The following is a 15544-nucleotide window of genomic DNA, read 5'->3' as shown; positions in this document are numbered from 1 at the left end:
TTTTATTCACAACAGAATCAGGAGCAGATCCCAACAAATAACCAACCTGGACTGAACAAGGGGGAGGAGACAGCCACCTTTATACTAGGTGCCGAGGGGAGGAACCAAACTGGAAGGGGATGTGTCCAGGTATAACAAACACACACAACGGTGGTCCATATAGGACAAAGGCACAACTGAGGTCCACCACAGGTACAGGTTCATAGCTCCTTGAAAGTGGAGTCACAGGTGGACAGAGTGGTGAAGAAGATATTCGGCATGCTTGGTTTCATTGGTCAGAACATTGAATACTGGAGTTGGGACGTCTTGTTGAAGTTGTACAAGACATTGGTAAGGTCACACTTGGAATACTGTGTACAGTTCTGGTCACCCTATTATAGAAAGGATATTATTAAACTAGACAAAAAAGATTTACGAGGATGCTACCAGGACTTGATAGTTTGAGTTATAAGGAAAGGTTGGAGAGACTGGGACGTTTTTCCTGGAGCATAAGTGGCTTAGGGGTGATCTTATGGAGGTTTATAAAATAATGAGGGACATAGATAAGGTAGATAGTCAACATCTTTCCCAACAGTAGGGGAGTCTAAAACTACAGGGCATAGGTTTAAGGTGAGAGGGGAGAGATGCAAAAGGGTCCAGAGGGGCATTTTTTCCACACAGAGGGCGATGAGTGTCTGGAACAAGCTGCCAGAGGTAGTAGTAGAGGCGGGTACAATTTTGTCTTTTAAAAAGCATTTAGACAGTTCCATGGATAAGATGGGTATAGAGGGATACGGGCCAAAAGCTGGCAATTGGGACTAGCTTAATGGTAAAAGCTGGGCGGTATGGACAAGTTGGGCCAAAGGGCCTGTTTCCATGCTGTAAACCTCTATGACTCTATCTATCCCCAGCGTTTTGCTTTTATTTTAGCCTTTTTAACATGTTTTTGCCAGATTTTAACAAGCCGGATGTTATGAGGGTCCGGGCACCTTTCCTCAACAATGCTCCTCTCCACTGAAGAGTGTACAGAGATGGGTTCATGAGATTGGGTATAACAGGTTATATGAGGCAATATACTTTCTAAATTATATAAAAGTTTATTAAAGAATCTAACGTGTAATTCACTTTTGATGATAAGTATAACATTGATGGATCTCGGAAGAATAAATTTAATTTTATTCCTATTGGAGAATCTCGTCCTATCAACGTTACAGACAATAGTTAAGATATCTATCAATATTTAAAGTAATATTCATCCTAAATCCCCAAGTAGAAAGCTATCGAGTCAGGCAAAGTGCCTCTATTCCAATTAAGGGAATAACTACCATCGCCACACTACAGTAGTTATGCCTTTACCTTTTGAGACATTGAAATGAATGTAATAAGTCCTACTGTGTGGTTCTGATATTCCTACTATAAAAGAACAGAACCAGCATATTGGCCACATGTGCTGGAAAACAGTCTTTGCTTTTGTCAACATCTTTCGGTTTAGTCAACATCCTTGAAGCAAACGATACCGTGCAGATAGTGTTCAATACACGCAGTTTCGAGGATTCAATTGACAAGTTATTTAGGGTCATCCATTAGGTTATCCATTGGCAGATGAAGTTTAGTCTGGACAAATGTGAGGTAATGCATTTTGGAAGGTCTAATACAGATGGGAAATATACAGTGAATGGCAGAACCTTAAGAGTATTGGTAGACAGAGGGATCTGGGTGTACAGGTACACAAGTCACTGAAAGTGGCAACGCAGGTGGATAAGGTAGTCAAGAAGGCCTACTGCATACTTGCCTTCATCGGCTGGGGTATTGAGTTTAAAAATTGGCAAGTCATGTTGCTGCTGTACAGAACCTTAGTTAGGCCACACTTGGAATATAGTGTTCAATTCTGGTCACCGCACTACCAGAAGGATGTAGAGGCTTTGGAGAAGGGACGGAAAAGATTTACCAGGATGTTGCCTGGTATGGAGGGCATTAGCTATGAGGAGAGGTTGGAGAAACTTGGTTTGTTCTCACTGGAACGATGGAGGTTGAGGGGGGTGACCTGATAGAAGTCTACAAGATTACGAGGGGCATGGGACAGAGTAAATAGTCAGAAGCTTTTTCCCAAGGTGGAAGAGTCAATTACGAGGGGGCATAGGTTTAAGGTGCGAGAGACAAGGTTTAAAGGAGATAGATGAGGCAAGTTTTTACACAGAGGGTGGTGGGTGCCTGGAACTCACTGCCAGGGGGAGGTAGTGGAAGCGGATACGGTAGTGACTTTTAAGGGGCGCCTTGACAAATACATGAATAGGATGGGAATAGAGGGATATGGTCCCCGGAAGGGGAGGGGGTTTTAGTTCAGTCGGGCAGCATGGTCGGTGCAGGCCTGGAGGGACGAAGGGCCTGTCCTTTTGCTGTAATTTTCTTTGTTCTTTGACTGCATAGACCACCTCCAAACTTCCCTTGCTTATCTGCGAATACTCGTTTTCTGCATCTGGCAGGGTTCTAGAAGCAAAGGCAAGGGGCCTCTCTGCCCTGTGGGATAAATCAGCTCCCACTCTGTATGGTGATGAGGCCTTGCATGGGATTGTTAGAGTCAAAGTATTGAAAAGAGTTAAAAAAATAATTTGCAAAGATGAGTCAGGAACATTTGACACGTTCAGCAATATTGATAATTGAAAGTGCGTTGTCACAAGATTTTACCTACGATGATGTAATTGATAATTATTTGAAGAAAGAGTGAAGAAAAGCTATCTAAATTGCCATGCCAACAAGGGATGAAGCAAGAAAATCTTAAAAATCAGTCCCGCTTCCATATTCTCCTGTTTAAATTCTGTGTTTCAAAGCGGGGAATATTGCTGCTCTGATACAGTGGCTGCAGCTGGTCACATGTTGATAGCTCTAACCATCATCACTCTCAAGACTTCCTCTTCAGAAAGTCTCTACAGGACAAGGAACGGAATCCTCCTGCAGACGGAGCCGCTGATATGGATTCACCAGACATTTCACTCACATGAATTTATGGCAATAACTTCTTTGATTTTGTAAGAGGAAGTGGGGAAGTTAACTTCTGAACCTGAATGATACTCTGGAATGTACGGAATGATGGCGTATTGGAGTATTTGCTCTGGATTGGCTCATGACCATCTGCACTGGCCTGTGCTGCAGTGATGTCATTGGTTGCAATTATACAGGGCCTCGGTGAGGCCACACCTAGAGTATTGTGCACAGTTTTGGTCTCCTTTTCTGAGGAAGGATGTTCTTGCTCTCCAGGGAGTGCAGCAAAAGTTTACCAGGCTGATTCCGGGATAGCGGGACTGATGTGTGAGGAGAGATTGACTAGGTTAGGATTGTTTTCGCTGGAGTTCAGACGAATGAGGGGGGATCTCATAGAGACTTATAAAATTCTAACAGGACTCGACAGGGTAGATGCAGGGAGGATGTTCCCGATGGTGGGGGGAGTCCAGAACCAGGGGTCACAGTCTGAGGATTCTGGGTAGACCGTTTAGGACGGAGGTGAGGAGACATTTCCTCACCAAAAGAGTGGTGAGCCTGTGGAATTCATTACCACAGGAAGTAGTTGATCGCAAAACATTGAATGTATCCAAGAGGCGGCTGGATATAGCACTTGGGGTGAATGGGATCAAAGGTTATGGGGAGAAAGCAGCATTGGGCTATTGAGTTGGATGATCAGCCATGATCGTGATGAATGGCAGAGCAGGTTCGAAGGGCCGAATGACCTCCTGACCTATTTCTAGATCTATGTTGATTTATCCATCTCGTTGCTCATCAGCAAGTTCCACATCTGCTCGTCTCAAAACTCACATTGCATTCTTGACCATCTTTACCGTCATCCTGACAAGACGGAAGCTTGGATTTCAGAGTCATAGGCTGGAATTCTCCAGACCTTCACGCCGGCGGGATTCTCCGGTCCTGCTGACAGCGCACCCCCTGCCCGTGGGATTGCCGCCGGTCTGGGGTGACGTCGATGGGAATTCCCATTGACAGCGGCAGGACCACGGAATCCCGCTGCTCGCAAGCAACACGCCACCTCCTGCAGGCGGGAAGCATGCGGCTGGGAGGCCAAACAATCCTGCCCATAGAGCCAAACAGCACAGAAAAGGCCCTTCCGTCCATCGAGTCTGCACTGACAATTACTACCACTAAAGTTGCGCGAATCGCATTTTCCAGCATGTGTCCCATATCCTTGAATGTTCTGATATTTCAAGTGCTCATCCAAATATTTTTTAAAGGTTGTAAGGTTTCCGGTCTCCACTACCTTCCCAGGCAGCGCATCCCAGATTCCCATCACCCTCTGAGTGAGAAAAAGTTTTCGCAAATCCCCTCTGAATCTTCTGCACCTCACCCTAAAACTGTGCCCCCTTGTGACTGACCCCTCAACCAAGGGGAACATCTGCTCCCTATTCACCCTGTCCACACCCCTCATAATCGTAGACACCTCAATCATGTCCCCCCTCAGCCTTCTCTGCTCCAGAGAAAACAATCCAAGCCTATCCAGTCTCTCCTTATCGCTCAAACGCTCTGTCCCAGGCAGCATCCTGGTGAATCTCCTCTGTACCCCCTCGAGTGCTATCACATCCTTCCTATAGTGAGGTGACCAGAACTGCACACAGTGCTCCAGCTGTGGCCTCACCAACGCTCTGTACAGCTCCAACATCACCTCCTCGCTCTTATACTCTATACCACGATTGATAAAAGCAAAAGTACCATATTCAGCAATTATTCACACACACATGTTTTCACAAGTGAAAAAGCAGTGATCGATGTGTGTATTTATGTGGCTTCCTTTCAGTTCTGTGGGGCGAGGGAGGGTCGGGAGGGACACGAAGTTGTGCCCTGACTGTAAGTGCGGTGGAGACAGGTTCAACTGAGGCATTCGGGGGGGCATTGAACAAACAAAGAACAAAGAACAATACAGCACAGGAACAGGCCCTTCGGCCCTCCAAGCCCACGCCGCTCCCTGGTCCAAACTAGACCATTCTTTTGTATCCCTCCATTCCCACTCCATTCATGTGGCTACCTAGATAAGTCTTAAACATTCCCAGTGTGCCCGCCTCCACCACCTTGCCTGGCAGCGCATTCCAGGCCCCCACCACCCTCTGTGTAAAATATGTCCTTCTGATATCCATGTTAAACCTCCCCCCCCTCACCTTGAACCTATGACCCCTCGTGAACGTCACCACTGACCTGGGAAAAAGCTTCCCACCGTTCACCCTATCTATGCCTTTCATAATTTTATACACCTCTATTAGGTCTCCACTCATCCTCCGTCTTTCCAGTGAGAACAACCCCAGTTTACCCAATCTCTCCTCATAACTAAGCCCCTCCATACCAGGCAACATCCTGGTAAACCTCTTCTGCACTCTCTCTAAAGCCTCCACGTCTTTCTGGTAGTGTGGCGACTAGAACTGGATGCAGTATTCCAAATGCAGCCGAACCAACGTTCTATACATCAGACCCCAACTTTTATACTCTATGCCCCGTCCTATAAAGGCAAGCATGCCATATGCCTTCTTCACCACTTTCTCCACCTGTGACGTCACCCTCAAGGATCTGTGGACTTGCAAACCCAGGTCCCTCTGCGTATCTACACCCTTTATGGTTCTGCCATTTATCGTATAGCTCCCCCCTACATTAGCTCTACCAAAATGCATCACTTCGCCTTTATCTGGATTGAATTCCATCTGCCATTTTTTGCCCAAATTTCCAGCCTATCTCTATCCATCTGTAGCCTCTGACAATGTTCCTCACTATCTGCAAGACCAGCCAATTTTGTGTCGTCCGCAAACTTGCTGATCACCCCAGTTACACCTTCTTCCAGATCGTTTATATAAATCACAAACAGCAGAGGTCCCAATACAGAGCCCTGCGGAACACCACTAGTCACAGGCCTCCAGCTGGAAAAAGACCCTTCCACTACCACCCTCTGTCTTCTGTGACCAAGCCAGTTCTCCACCCATCTAGCCACCTCCCCCTTTATCCCATGAAATCCAACCTTTTGCACAAACCTCCAACCTTTTGCACCAACCATGGATGATTATTTGAATAGAAACATTGTGTAAGGGTACGGGGAAAAGCCAGGGAAATGGCACAAAGTCATGAAGCAGACATGGTGGGCCAAATGGTCTCCTTCTGTGCTGTGATTGTGAACGTCACTCCGACTTCCCGCTCCCATCAATGGACTTTTGTCCAGAGTGGAAAATTCTGCTCAGATGTGGGCGTAACCGTACCCACACAGTGAATGGCCAATCAGGTGAGGTAGCTAGCTGCTGATCGGGGAGATATTTAGTACCACATGCGAGAGCCTTGAGGAGAGGAAGAGAGAAAAACGGGCTGGAGGGGAGGTGCTTCACTGCAACATATCACCATGGATGAAGCCTTCATGCTCCGCTTCAATGGAGCTGTTAACAGAGTCTTGGAGCAAAGTCAAACGACACTTTGAATCATCATTAATCAGCTGGAGGTCTCTCTATTCTCCTTTATGGTCTATTAATCACTGCAGAAAATTACACAAATGCACTTTGATCCTTCCTTCCCTTTCTGCTTCTGGATCTCAATGTTTTACAATCGCTTCATCAAAGGCCATGCTGTTTCAAAGAAACCTGGGCGTTCTCAGTGGCCCGTTCTCTCAGACTCCTGTTCCCAGTGTTCACCCTGCGGGCCTGTTCGATGAGGTTTGACCCCCATTAACCCCGACAGGAATGAAGATTGTGGGAGGGTAATCACCGCCTGCCCCCGCACTAACTCACCCGCAATACCACTCTTCCTTAAGGAGCAGGGCTACTTATCTCCTGGAGGACCCAATTCCCTTCCTATCCACCATCCTCAGGGAAACACGGGCTGGCGATGTGGGGGGTGGGGAGAGGCAATGGGGGGAGGGGACGGTGGGGGGAGGGGGGACAGGGCTGGACCCAGACAGATTTTCCTTCTCTCAGTCAGGAACAGTAGTCTTGTTAGAATCATAGAATCCTACAGTGCAGAAGGAGCCATTCAGCCCATCGAATCTGCACCGACCACAATCCTAACGACGCCCTATCCCCATAACCCCCATTTATTTACCCAGCTAATCCACCTGACACTAGGGGGAAATTTAGCATGGCCAATCCACCGAACCCGCACATCTTTGGACTGTGGGAGGAAACCGGAGCACCCGGAGGAAACCCACGCAGACACGGGGAGAACGTGCAAACTCCACACAGGCAGTGACCCAAGCCGGGAATCGAACCCGGGTCCCTGGCGCTGTGTAGCAGCAGTGTTAACCACTGTGTCACCGTGCCACCTGCTGCTGATGTTGGCTGACTCCTGCAGAGCTGAAGGATTGGGCCTGGATCCCCTGGACTGTGTCAGCCGTGTCTCAGAGACTAAAACAATCGTCACAGGGCTGTGGAGAGAGAATAGAGCCAATGATTCGAGTCAGGAGAGGGTCATCCAGACACGAAACATTGGCTCTATCCTCTCTCCACAGATGCTGTCAGACCTGTTGAGATCTTCCAGCATTTTCTGTTTTTGTTTCAGATTCCAGCATCCGCAGTATATTGCGTTTGCCACAGGGCTCTGGTGGTCTAATCCAAGAAGAGAGTCTTGGTGCTGCCTTTTGGATGAAACATTAAACCGAGGCCCCGTTCGCCCTCAGATAATCGCTAAAGATCCCTTTTCAAGGAGGAACAGTCGAGCTGTCCTCATGTCTGGTTAATAGTTATCCCTCAATAAACATCTCTAAAACAGATGAACAAGTCACTGATGGTGGGAGCTTGCTGTGTACAAATTGGCTGCTGTGATTCCTACTTCACAACTCTTCGAAAGAGAATTGGATAATTATCTGAAGAGAAATAATTTTGCAGGACTACAGGGTCAAGGGGGAGGGGAAGGGGAGTAGAGAGTTTGCTCTTGCATATTTGACACCTCGACAATGATTGAGAGCTTCAAGTTTTTAGGTGTCCAGATCACCAACAACCTGTCCTGGTCCCTTCACACCGACGCTATAGTTAAGAAAGCCCACCAACGCCTCTACTTTCTCAGAAGACTAGGGAAATTTGGCATGTCCACTATTCATCAACTTCTATAGATGCACCATAGAAAGCACTCTTTCTGGTTGTATCACAGCTTGGTATGGCTCCTACTCTGTCCAAGACCGCAAGAAACTACAAATGGTCGTGAATGAAGCCCAGTCCATCACTCAAACCAGCCTCTCATCCACTGACTCTGTCTACACTTCTGGCTGCCTCGGAAATGCAGCCAGCATAATCAAGGACCCCACACACCCAGGACATTCTCTCTTCCACCTTCTTCCATCGGGAAAAAGATACAAACCAACTCAAGAACAGCTTCTTCCCTGCTGCCATCAGACTTTTGAATGGACCTACCTTATATTAAGTTAATCTTTCTCTACACCCCAGCTATGACTGTAACACTACATTCTGCACTCTCTCCTTTCCTTCTCTATGTACGGTATGCTTTGTCTGTATAGCACGAAGTGTAGACTGAGTCAGCAGGAAGTGTAGACAGAGTCAGCGGGAAGTGTAGACAGAGTCAATGGATGGGAGGCTGGTTTGCGTGATGGACTGGGCTACGTTCGTGATCTTTTGGAGTTTCTTGTGGTCTTGGGCAGAGCAGGAGCCATACCAAGTTGTGATACAACCAGAAAGAATGCTTTCTATGGTGTATCTGTAAAAGTTGGTGAGAGTCGTAATCAAGCGGCACTTACTCAGCAGGAACCTGCTCAGTGACGCCCAGTTTGGGTTCCACTCAGTTCCTGACCTTATTACAGCCTTGGTTCAAACATGGACAAAAGAGCTGAATTCCAGAGGGTGAGGTGAGAGTTATTGCCCTTGGCATCAAGGGTGCACTTGACTGAGTGTGGCATCAAGGAGCCCCCGCAAAACTGGAATCAATGGGAATCAGGAGGGAATTCTACGTTGGTTAGAGTCATAGCTGGCACAAAGGAAAATGGTGGTGGTGATTGAAGAGCAATCATTTCAATCCAGGGACATCTCTGCAGGAGTCCCTCAAGGTAGTGTCCTCGGCCCAACAATCTTCAGCTGCTTCATCAATGACCTTCCCTCCATCATAAGGTCAGAAGTGGGGATGTTCGCCGATGATTGCACAATGTTCAGCACCATTCACAACTCCTCAGATACTGAAGCAGTCCATGTTCAAATGCAGCAAGATCTGGACAATATCCAGGCTTGGACTGACAAGTGGCAAGTAATATTCATAGAATCATAGAATCCCTACAGTGCAGAAGGAGGCATTTCGGCCCATCGAATCTGCACCGACTCTTACCCATGCCCTATCCCCTCAATCCTATCCTGGTAATCACACGTATTTTACCCCGTTAATCCCCCTAACCTATCTTTGGATGCTAAGAAGCAATTTAGCAAGACCAGTCCACCTAACTGGCATATCGTTGGACTGTGGGTTGAAACCGGAGCACCCAGAGGAAACCCACGCAGACACAGGGAGAACGTGCAAACTCCACACAGACAATGACCTAAGGCCAGAATTGAACCCGGGTCCCTGGCGCTTTGAGGCAGCAGTGCTAACCACTGTGCCACCGCGTTGCCCAAGAGCCAGACAATGACCATCTCCAACAAGAGAGGATCTAACCATCGCCACTTGACAGGTCCAAGACTAAGCCAGTTTCTGATCCATCTCACCAAGTTTCCCTGAATTCCATGTGCTTCAACCTTCTCAATCAGTCTCTCATGTGGGACCTTGTCAAAGGCTTTGCTAAAATCCATATAAACTACATCAACTGCACTTCCCTCATCCACACACTCGATCACATTTTTAAATAATTCTATCAAAGGTGGGAGGCTCTTTGCCAGAAACTGGCTGAAGGAGAGAGTGGTAAACAGGACAGGCCACCACTGATGTTGTTGAGGTTGGATTCAGATGAAGAGCTTCAAAATTTATTCTATGGAGGCAACGTGTTCCAGTCACTCAGGGGATGAAATTCTCCCAACAGCCTCCACCACCCCCCCCCCCCCCCGCCCCCCCCCGCCACAGGAATCGTAGCGGGCGGGACATGGACCATGCAAAGATCTATTGACCTCGGGCAGGGTTTTCCAGCCTTGGGGAGAGCACGGCCAGAAAATCCCACTCAGGGAGTGCAAGTCACTGCACTTTTACATACATTTTGTCAGCGAGATCTATGGTAGAAGCTGCAAAGTTCTAACATGAGGGAAAGGTGGGCTGTCTAATGAGGTTAGGCTGGTATCTGCCGGAGTTTAAAAGAATAAAAGGTGACTTGATCAGAACATTTATGATCCTGAGGGGTATTGACAGGGTGGATGTGGAGAGGATGTTTCCTCTTCTGGGAGAATCTAGAATGAGGGGTCACTGTTTAAAAATAAGGGGTCGCTCATTTAAGACAGAGATGAAGTGAATTATTCTCTTCTCAGGGAGTGCTCTCTTCTTCAAAAGGCAGTGGAAGCAGAGTCTTTCAATGTTTTTAAGGCAGAGCTGGATAGATTCTTGATTAATAAGGGGGTGAAAGGTTATCGGGGGTCGGCAGGAATGTGGGGTTGAGGTTACAATCAGATCCGTCAGGGTCTTATTGAATGGTGGAGCAGGCTCGTGGCATCTTTTGTTATGATCCCAATTGGTGTTACTACTGAACAGGGAGATCCCAGAATGGAAGCCCAGCTCAATAGACCCTAACTCTTACTTTTGTTTTAGAATATGTAGTAATAACGAATCTCAGGACAACTTTGAAAATTTGATAATAATGCAATATTTCTTCACTCCCCTCTTATTTTCACAAATGTACTCAGATTTCAAGAATAGCACAGGTCACACAACATAACTCATACTACAATGCTCTCAATAACCACACAGTCCCTGTAACTCAAGAGGCTAACTGTGGTCAGACAACACCCCTCTCTGAATCCCAGTGGCAGATGCCACTCAATCGATCTTCCATCTATTTCGCCTCAAATTCCCCCTCCTCAGATGATTGTCACATGAATGATTCTGAATTCCACTCTCAAAACAAATGCTTTAAAATCTTCTTTCAACCAATTATTTCCATCAGGTGTTTTCATCAAGGATCCACCTCCAGGTTTTCCAATTATCCTTTCAAACAAGGCTTTCTCTCAGCTGTTTTAGCAAGGACCCACATCCAGGTTTTCCAACTCTCCTTTCAGTATTCCTTTGTTTTTAATTGCAACATGCATCCAAACCTCTACACAAAAACTCCCGGGTACTGAGTCCCCAACAGAATACTATTGTTTCAAAAGGCTGGAAGTAAGGCTACCAAGCTTATGATTGCTTCAGATGTCTGGCTTTTCCCTCACTGACTTCACACAGGTCTGCACTTCCAGCTTTTCAGGGGCCAGTATCTTGTTCCAATGGCATTCCTCTTTCATCCTTTCACTTCAGTCTTCCGGGAAACTTGGGAGTTTCCAGAATTAACCGCCCTTGAGCTTCTTGGGAGCTTGCTTTCATGCCTATTACTCCAATGTACAGCTTTCCAGTTTCTAGCAGAGCTGGGAGTTGTCCCCTCTCTAGCATCCTATCTCCAACTACCTGGATTCAGTGAATCATTAAGACGCAAAAGGTTTTCTCCCGAAAAGTGCCCCTTTAGCTGCTAAGCAACATCTCATTCTTTCCACCAGCTTGTGTTTACTTTCCTCATCGTAAACTCACTCAGCACAACGCAGAAAACAGTTTCCCCCACATATACAAACAGCTTTGTTTAACATGAATCTAACCTGGGTTGTGCCCTTTCCGGGACAAACACTAAATTAATCCGACCTAAATCTGTACCATGTTTCTAATATTTAACAAAAAATGTATAGATCACTTAAACTACCTCTGTTTCCTGACACTTCTCCTGTTTCTAATTGCTACGTGCCAAAAAAATGCCTAACCAGGTATCTCTCCCACTCTTACCGCCTGCCGCTGGCATGTTTGGAAGGATTTGCAGGTTGATGGTTAACCTGTTTGACCACGTTTAGAATGTGTCGTCCTTGGCCGTCAAGTCCTGGATTGGGATTACGAACCTGGACCTTCTGGCTCAGGGGCAGGGACACTAACCCACCGCGCCACAAGTAAACAGGGTTCGTTTAATATCTTCTCCACCCAAAATCAAAAGCATATTGGAATTCGAGTGAGACTCACCAAGGACTTCCTGGGGGAGAGTGAGTTTGGGGTGGGGGGGAGGGGGGGGGTGTGATCAGAGTTTGAACAGTGTGGGTTTAGAGTGGGATAAGGCATCCTGAGCTGGAAAACGAGTTTCATTTTATTTGTGGCAATGTTAGGCCATTAATCATTCATCTGATCTCAGACATTTCAGTCCAGTAAAGAACAAGAGGTGGCAATGATAAACTTTTGAAAGAAAGCAAAGTTAAAATAAGGAGCCTCTCTGAACTAATACATCCGACCAAAATTATTCATCTATTCTTTTCTAAAACAAAGTCCTGGAACAAAGTTTGCTGATGAAATCAGCAGCAGTTTGAGAAGCTGGGAGGAATGACTGTACAACTCCGTCAGAGATTGTGAAGTAACAATCCTGTCACAAGAAATGTGATGTTTCATTAATTTGACTTCATTATGAGGACAGGCACAGTTAGATCTGCCGTGTTCATTATGCACTGGGTTTATTATTCACGTACAGTCTCCCACTCTCTGCCCAAAGCAATAATCCCACCAACGTGAGTGCTTATAGGTAATCCAACCATGAAAGGCATTACAACTGAGTGTTCGAGACAACGGCCACAGCTTCAAGGCACAACTAAATGCCTCCTTCTCAGCACAAAGTACTCTTCCGCGCAGGAAGTGAGGGATTTGCTGTGGTTTCGACAAGAAGCTGTCAGCTCAGAGTCACTCCAGCAGCACTGTCTTACTCTCTCTCAAAGCTGTCCCTGTCCCCAGTTTCGTTTCATCCTCCGCATCATTCGGTGTCTTAACAAAAAACTTTTCCTGTTTCTTGCCGATGTTAAGGAACACAGGCTTCAACAACTCATCAACACCACTGCCCATCCTCGGCTCTCCGCCAGTCCCAAATCCCTCAAACTCCATCTCTTCTAGCGCCAGCCCTTGCCGTGTGTTCACCATATCCTCCGACCCTCCCCTCTGAGGCTGAGCGTGCTGTTCTCAGCAAAGCACTCAGCTTTGTACCCTTACGTCCCCACCTCAATGAATTCCGGGCTCAACATGATGTGAACTCTTCTTCTGCCGCCTTCGACTCCGTGCCCACTTCTTTGGGCAAGAGTCCTCCCCCTGTTCCACAGATCCTTTCATGTGCCTCCAACATTCTGCCTCCAATTGGACACCCCCACCGAGACAATTACCTGCCCTCAATCTTTTCACTGGGAACAGTCAACAGGACATTGGTCATCTTAATTTTTCTGCCTCCCCCTCACCCATTCCAACCTCTCTCCTTCTGAACTTTCCGCTCTTCACTCCCTCAGGTCCAACCCCGACTTTGTCATCAAACCTGTCGACAAAGGGGCGCTGTTGCCGTCTGGTGTACTGACCGCTTCCTCGCAGAGGCTGTGTGCCAGCTCTCAGGTACTCTCAGATGTCACAAGTAGGCTTACATTAACACTGCAATGAAGTTAGTGTGAAAATCCCCTGGTCGCCACACTCCGGCGCCTGTTCGGGTACACTGAGGGAGAATTTAGCACGGGCAATGCACCTAACCAGCACGTTTTTTGGACTGTGGGAGGAAACTGGAACACCCGGAGGAAACCCACGCAGACACGGGGAGAACATGCAAACTCCACACAGACAGTGACCCAAGCTGGGAATCGAATCGAGGTCCCTGGCGCGGTGAGGCAATAGTGCTAACCACTGTGCCACCATGCCGCCTGTGGTGAACCATAGATGGTTACCACTATGGGTACTGAACCATAGATGGTTAGTACTATGGGTACTTGTACATATGTTACTGTTGTCACTGTTGGGGTTAGGGTTGGGGTGTTCTACCTGTTGGTATTGTTCTGTGGTACACTCCGGTTGGCTCCGCCTACCTGTAGGAGTATAAAGGTCACTGCACTGCCTGGTGACCCTTTAGTCTGGGATTGTATTGTTATATAGTATGCTCCATTCTTGTTACTAATAAAAGCCTTTATTTCCCGGGTACGATCCAGCCTCCCGAGTGATTTAATCGCACATCACCGCCCTAATCAGGACCACATCAACCATTCAACCCCTCCAATTCTCCAAGTTGCTGCACTTTCCCACGCGTGTTGTAGTCTGGAGGTATGGTCAGTGATGGTCGAGGCTCCAACATTCTTTCCATCACATGTCTGACCAGGAATCTTTCCCACTCTCACCGCCTGACATTGGCTTGTGTTTGGAAGGATTTTACAGGCTGATTCTCAACCTGTTTGGCCGCGTTATGAACTTCCTTGGGCATCAAGTCCTGGGGTGGGACTCGAACCCAGAGCTCCTGGCTCAGAGGCAGGGACAATAACCCACTGCGCCACAAGATCGCCAAATCACAGCGATCAATCTCTTATCAATTTGTCTCCAACAGCCTCAGACATGAGGTGAGGAAAACCCCCAGCGAGGGTAATCCTTGGGAACCAGAGATCGAAAAAACACCTGTTTCTTCCATACACTACACACACCAGACATCAAATCCAAAATTATTCATAGAGTATTCAAAAATATTATTTTCTGAAATCAATCCAATTTTGATTTGAATTAATTAATGCTCACCGCTCTCACCACCTCAAGAAGGTGGGGCGCTGCTCTATAAATCAACCAATCATCTCCTTGGAATATTGAGCTAAATTTGTGTCAAACTCCCTGGGCCAGGTTGGAAGGCAAGGTGCTGTTAAAATGGGGAGGGTAGTCAGGGGCTGGAGAATGGGGTGCTCGATTCTTTCTGACCATTTTACCAGCGGCAGAGAATGGAGTAGAAAGACCTCCTCCATCCAGAGGCTAATTAAACCACATACAGAGCCAATCAATCGTCTCTTCCCACATCTCACTGTGGGGGGCGGTGGGGGTCTGCCACCCTGTGGGGAGACCACTCAGTACCAATAGGCTCAGGCAGGTATGTAATCTCCTACCGAAAGAGGAAACGCTGGAAAATCTCAGCAGGTCCGGCAGCATCTGTAAGGAGAGAAAAGAGCTGATGTTTCGAGTCCAGACGACCCTTCGTCATGTGTGGTCTCCTATTTTGTCACTCTTTACTCAATGGGAGGGGGGCTCCCGGGAGCATTATCCAATTCCGTGACTAAAGATACAGCCTGCTGACACCATTCCCCCACCCCAGCCCAAGCATTGGAGCCTCTGTGACTGCCCCTGCCACCAATAGATTCCTCTCATCCACCTTCTGTGCCATCCTCTTCTTCCAGGTGCAGTCCCAGCAGTGGCCAGCACAGCCGATGAAGAAATCATAGAATCCCTACAGTGCAGAAGGAGGCCATTCGGCCCATCGTGTCTGCACCGACCACAATCCCACCGAGGCCCTATCTCCGTAACCCTACATATTTACCTTGCTAATCCCCCTTTAGCAAGGTAATTTAGCATGGCCAAGCGACCTAACCCGCACATCTTTGGAGTGTGGGAGAAAATTGGAGCATCTGGAGGAAACCCACGCAGA

The sequence above is a fragment of the Mustelus asterias genome, unplaced genomic scaffold (assembly GCF_964213995.1).
Source record: "Mustelus asterias unplaced genomic scaffold, sMusAst1.hap1.1 HAP1_SCAFFOLD_240, whole genome shotgun sequence".
Taxonomy (NCBI): domain Eukaryota; kingdom Metazoa; phylum Chordata; class Chondrichthyes; order Carcharhiniformes; family Triakidae; genus Mustelus; species Mustelus asterias.
This window is presented reverse-complemented; position numbering follows the sequence as displayed.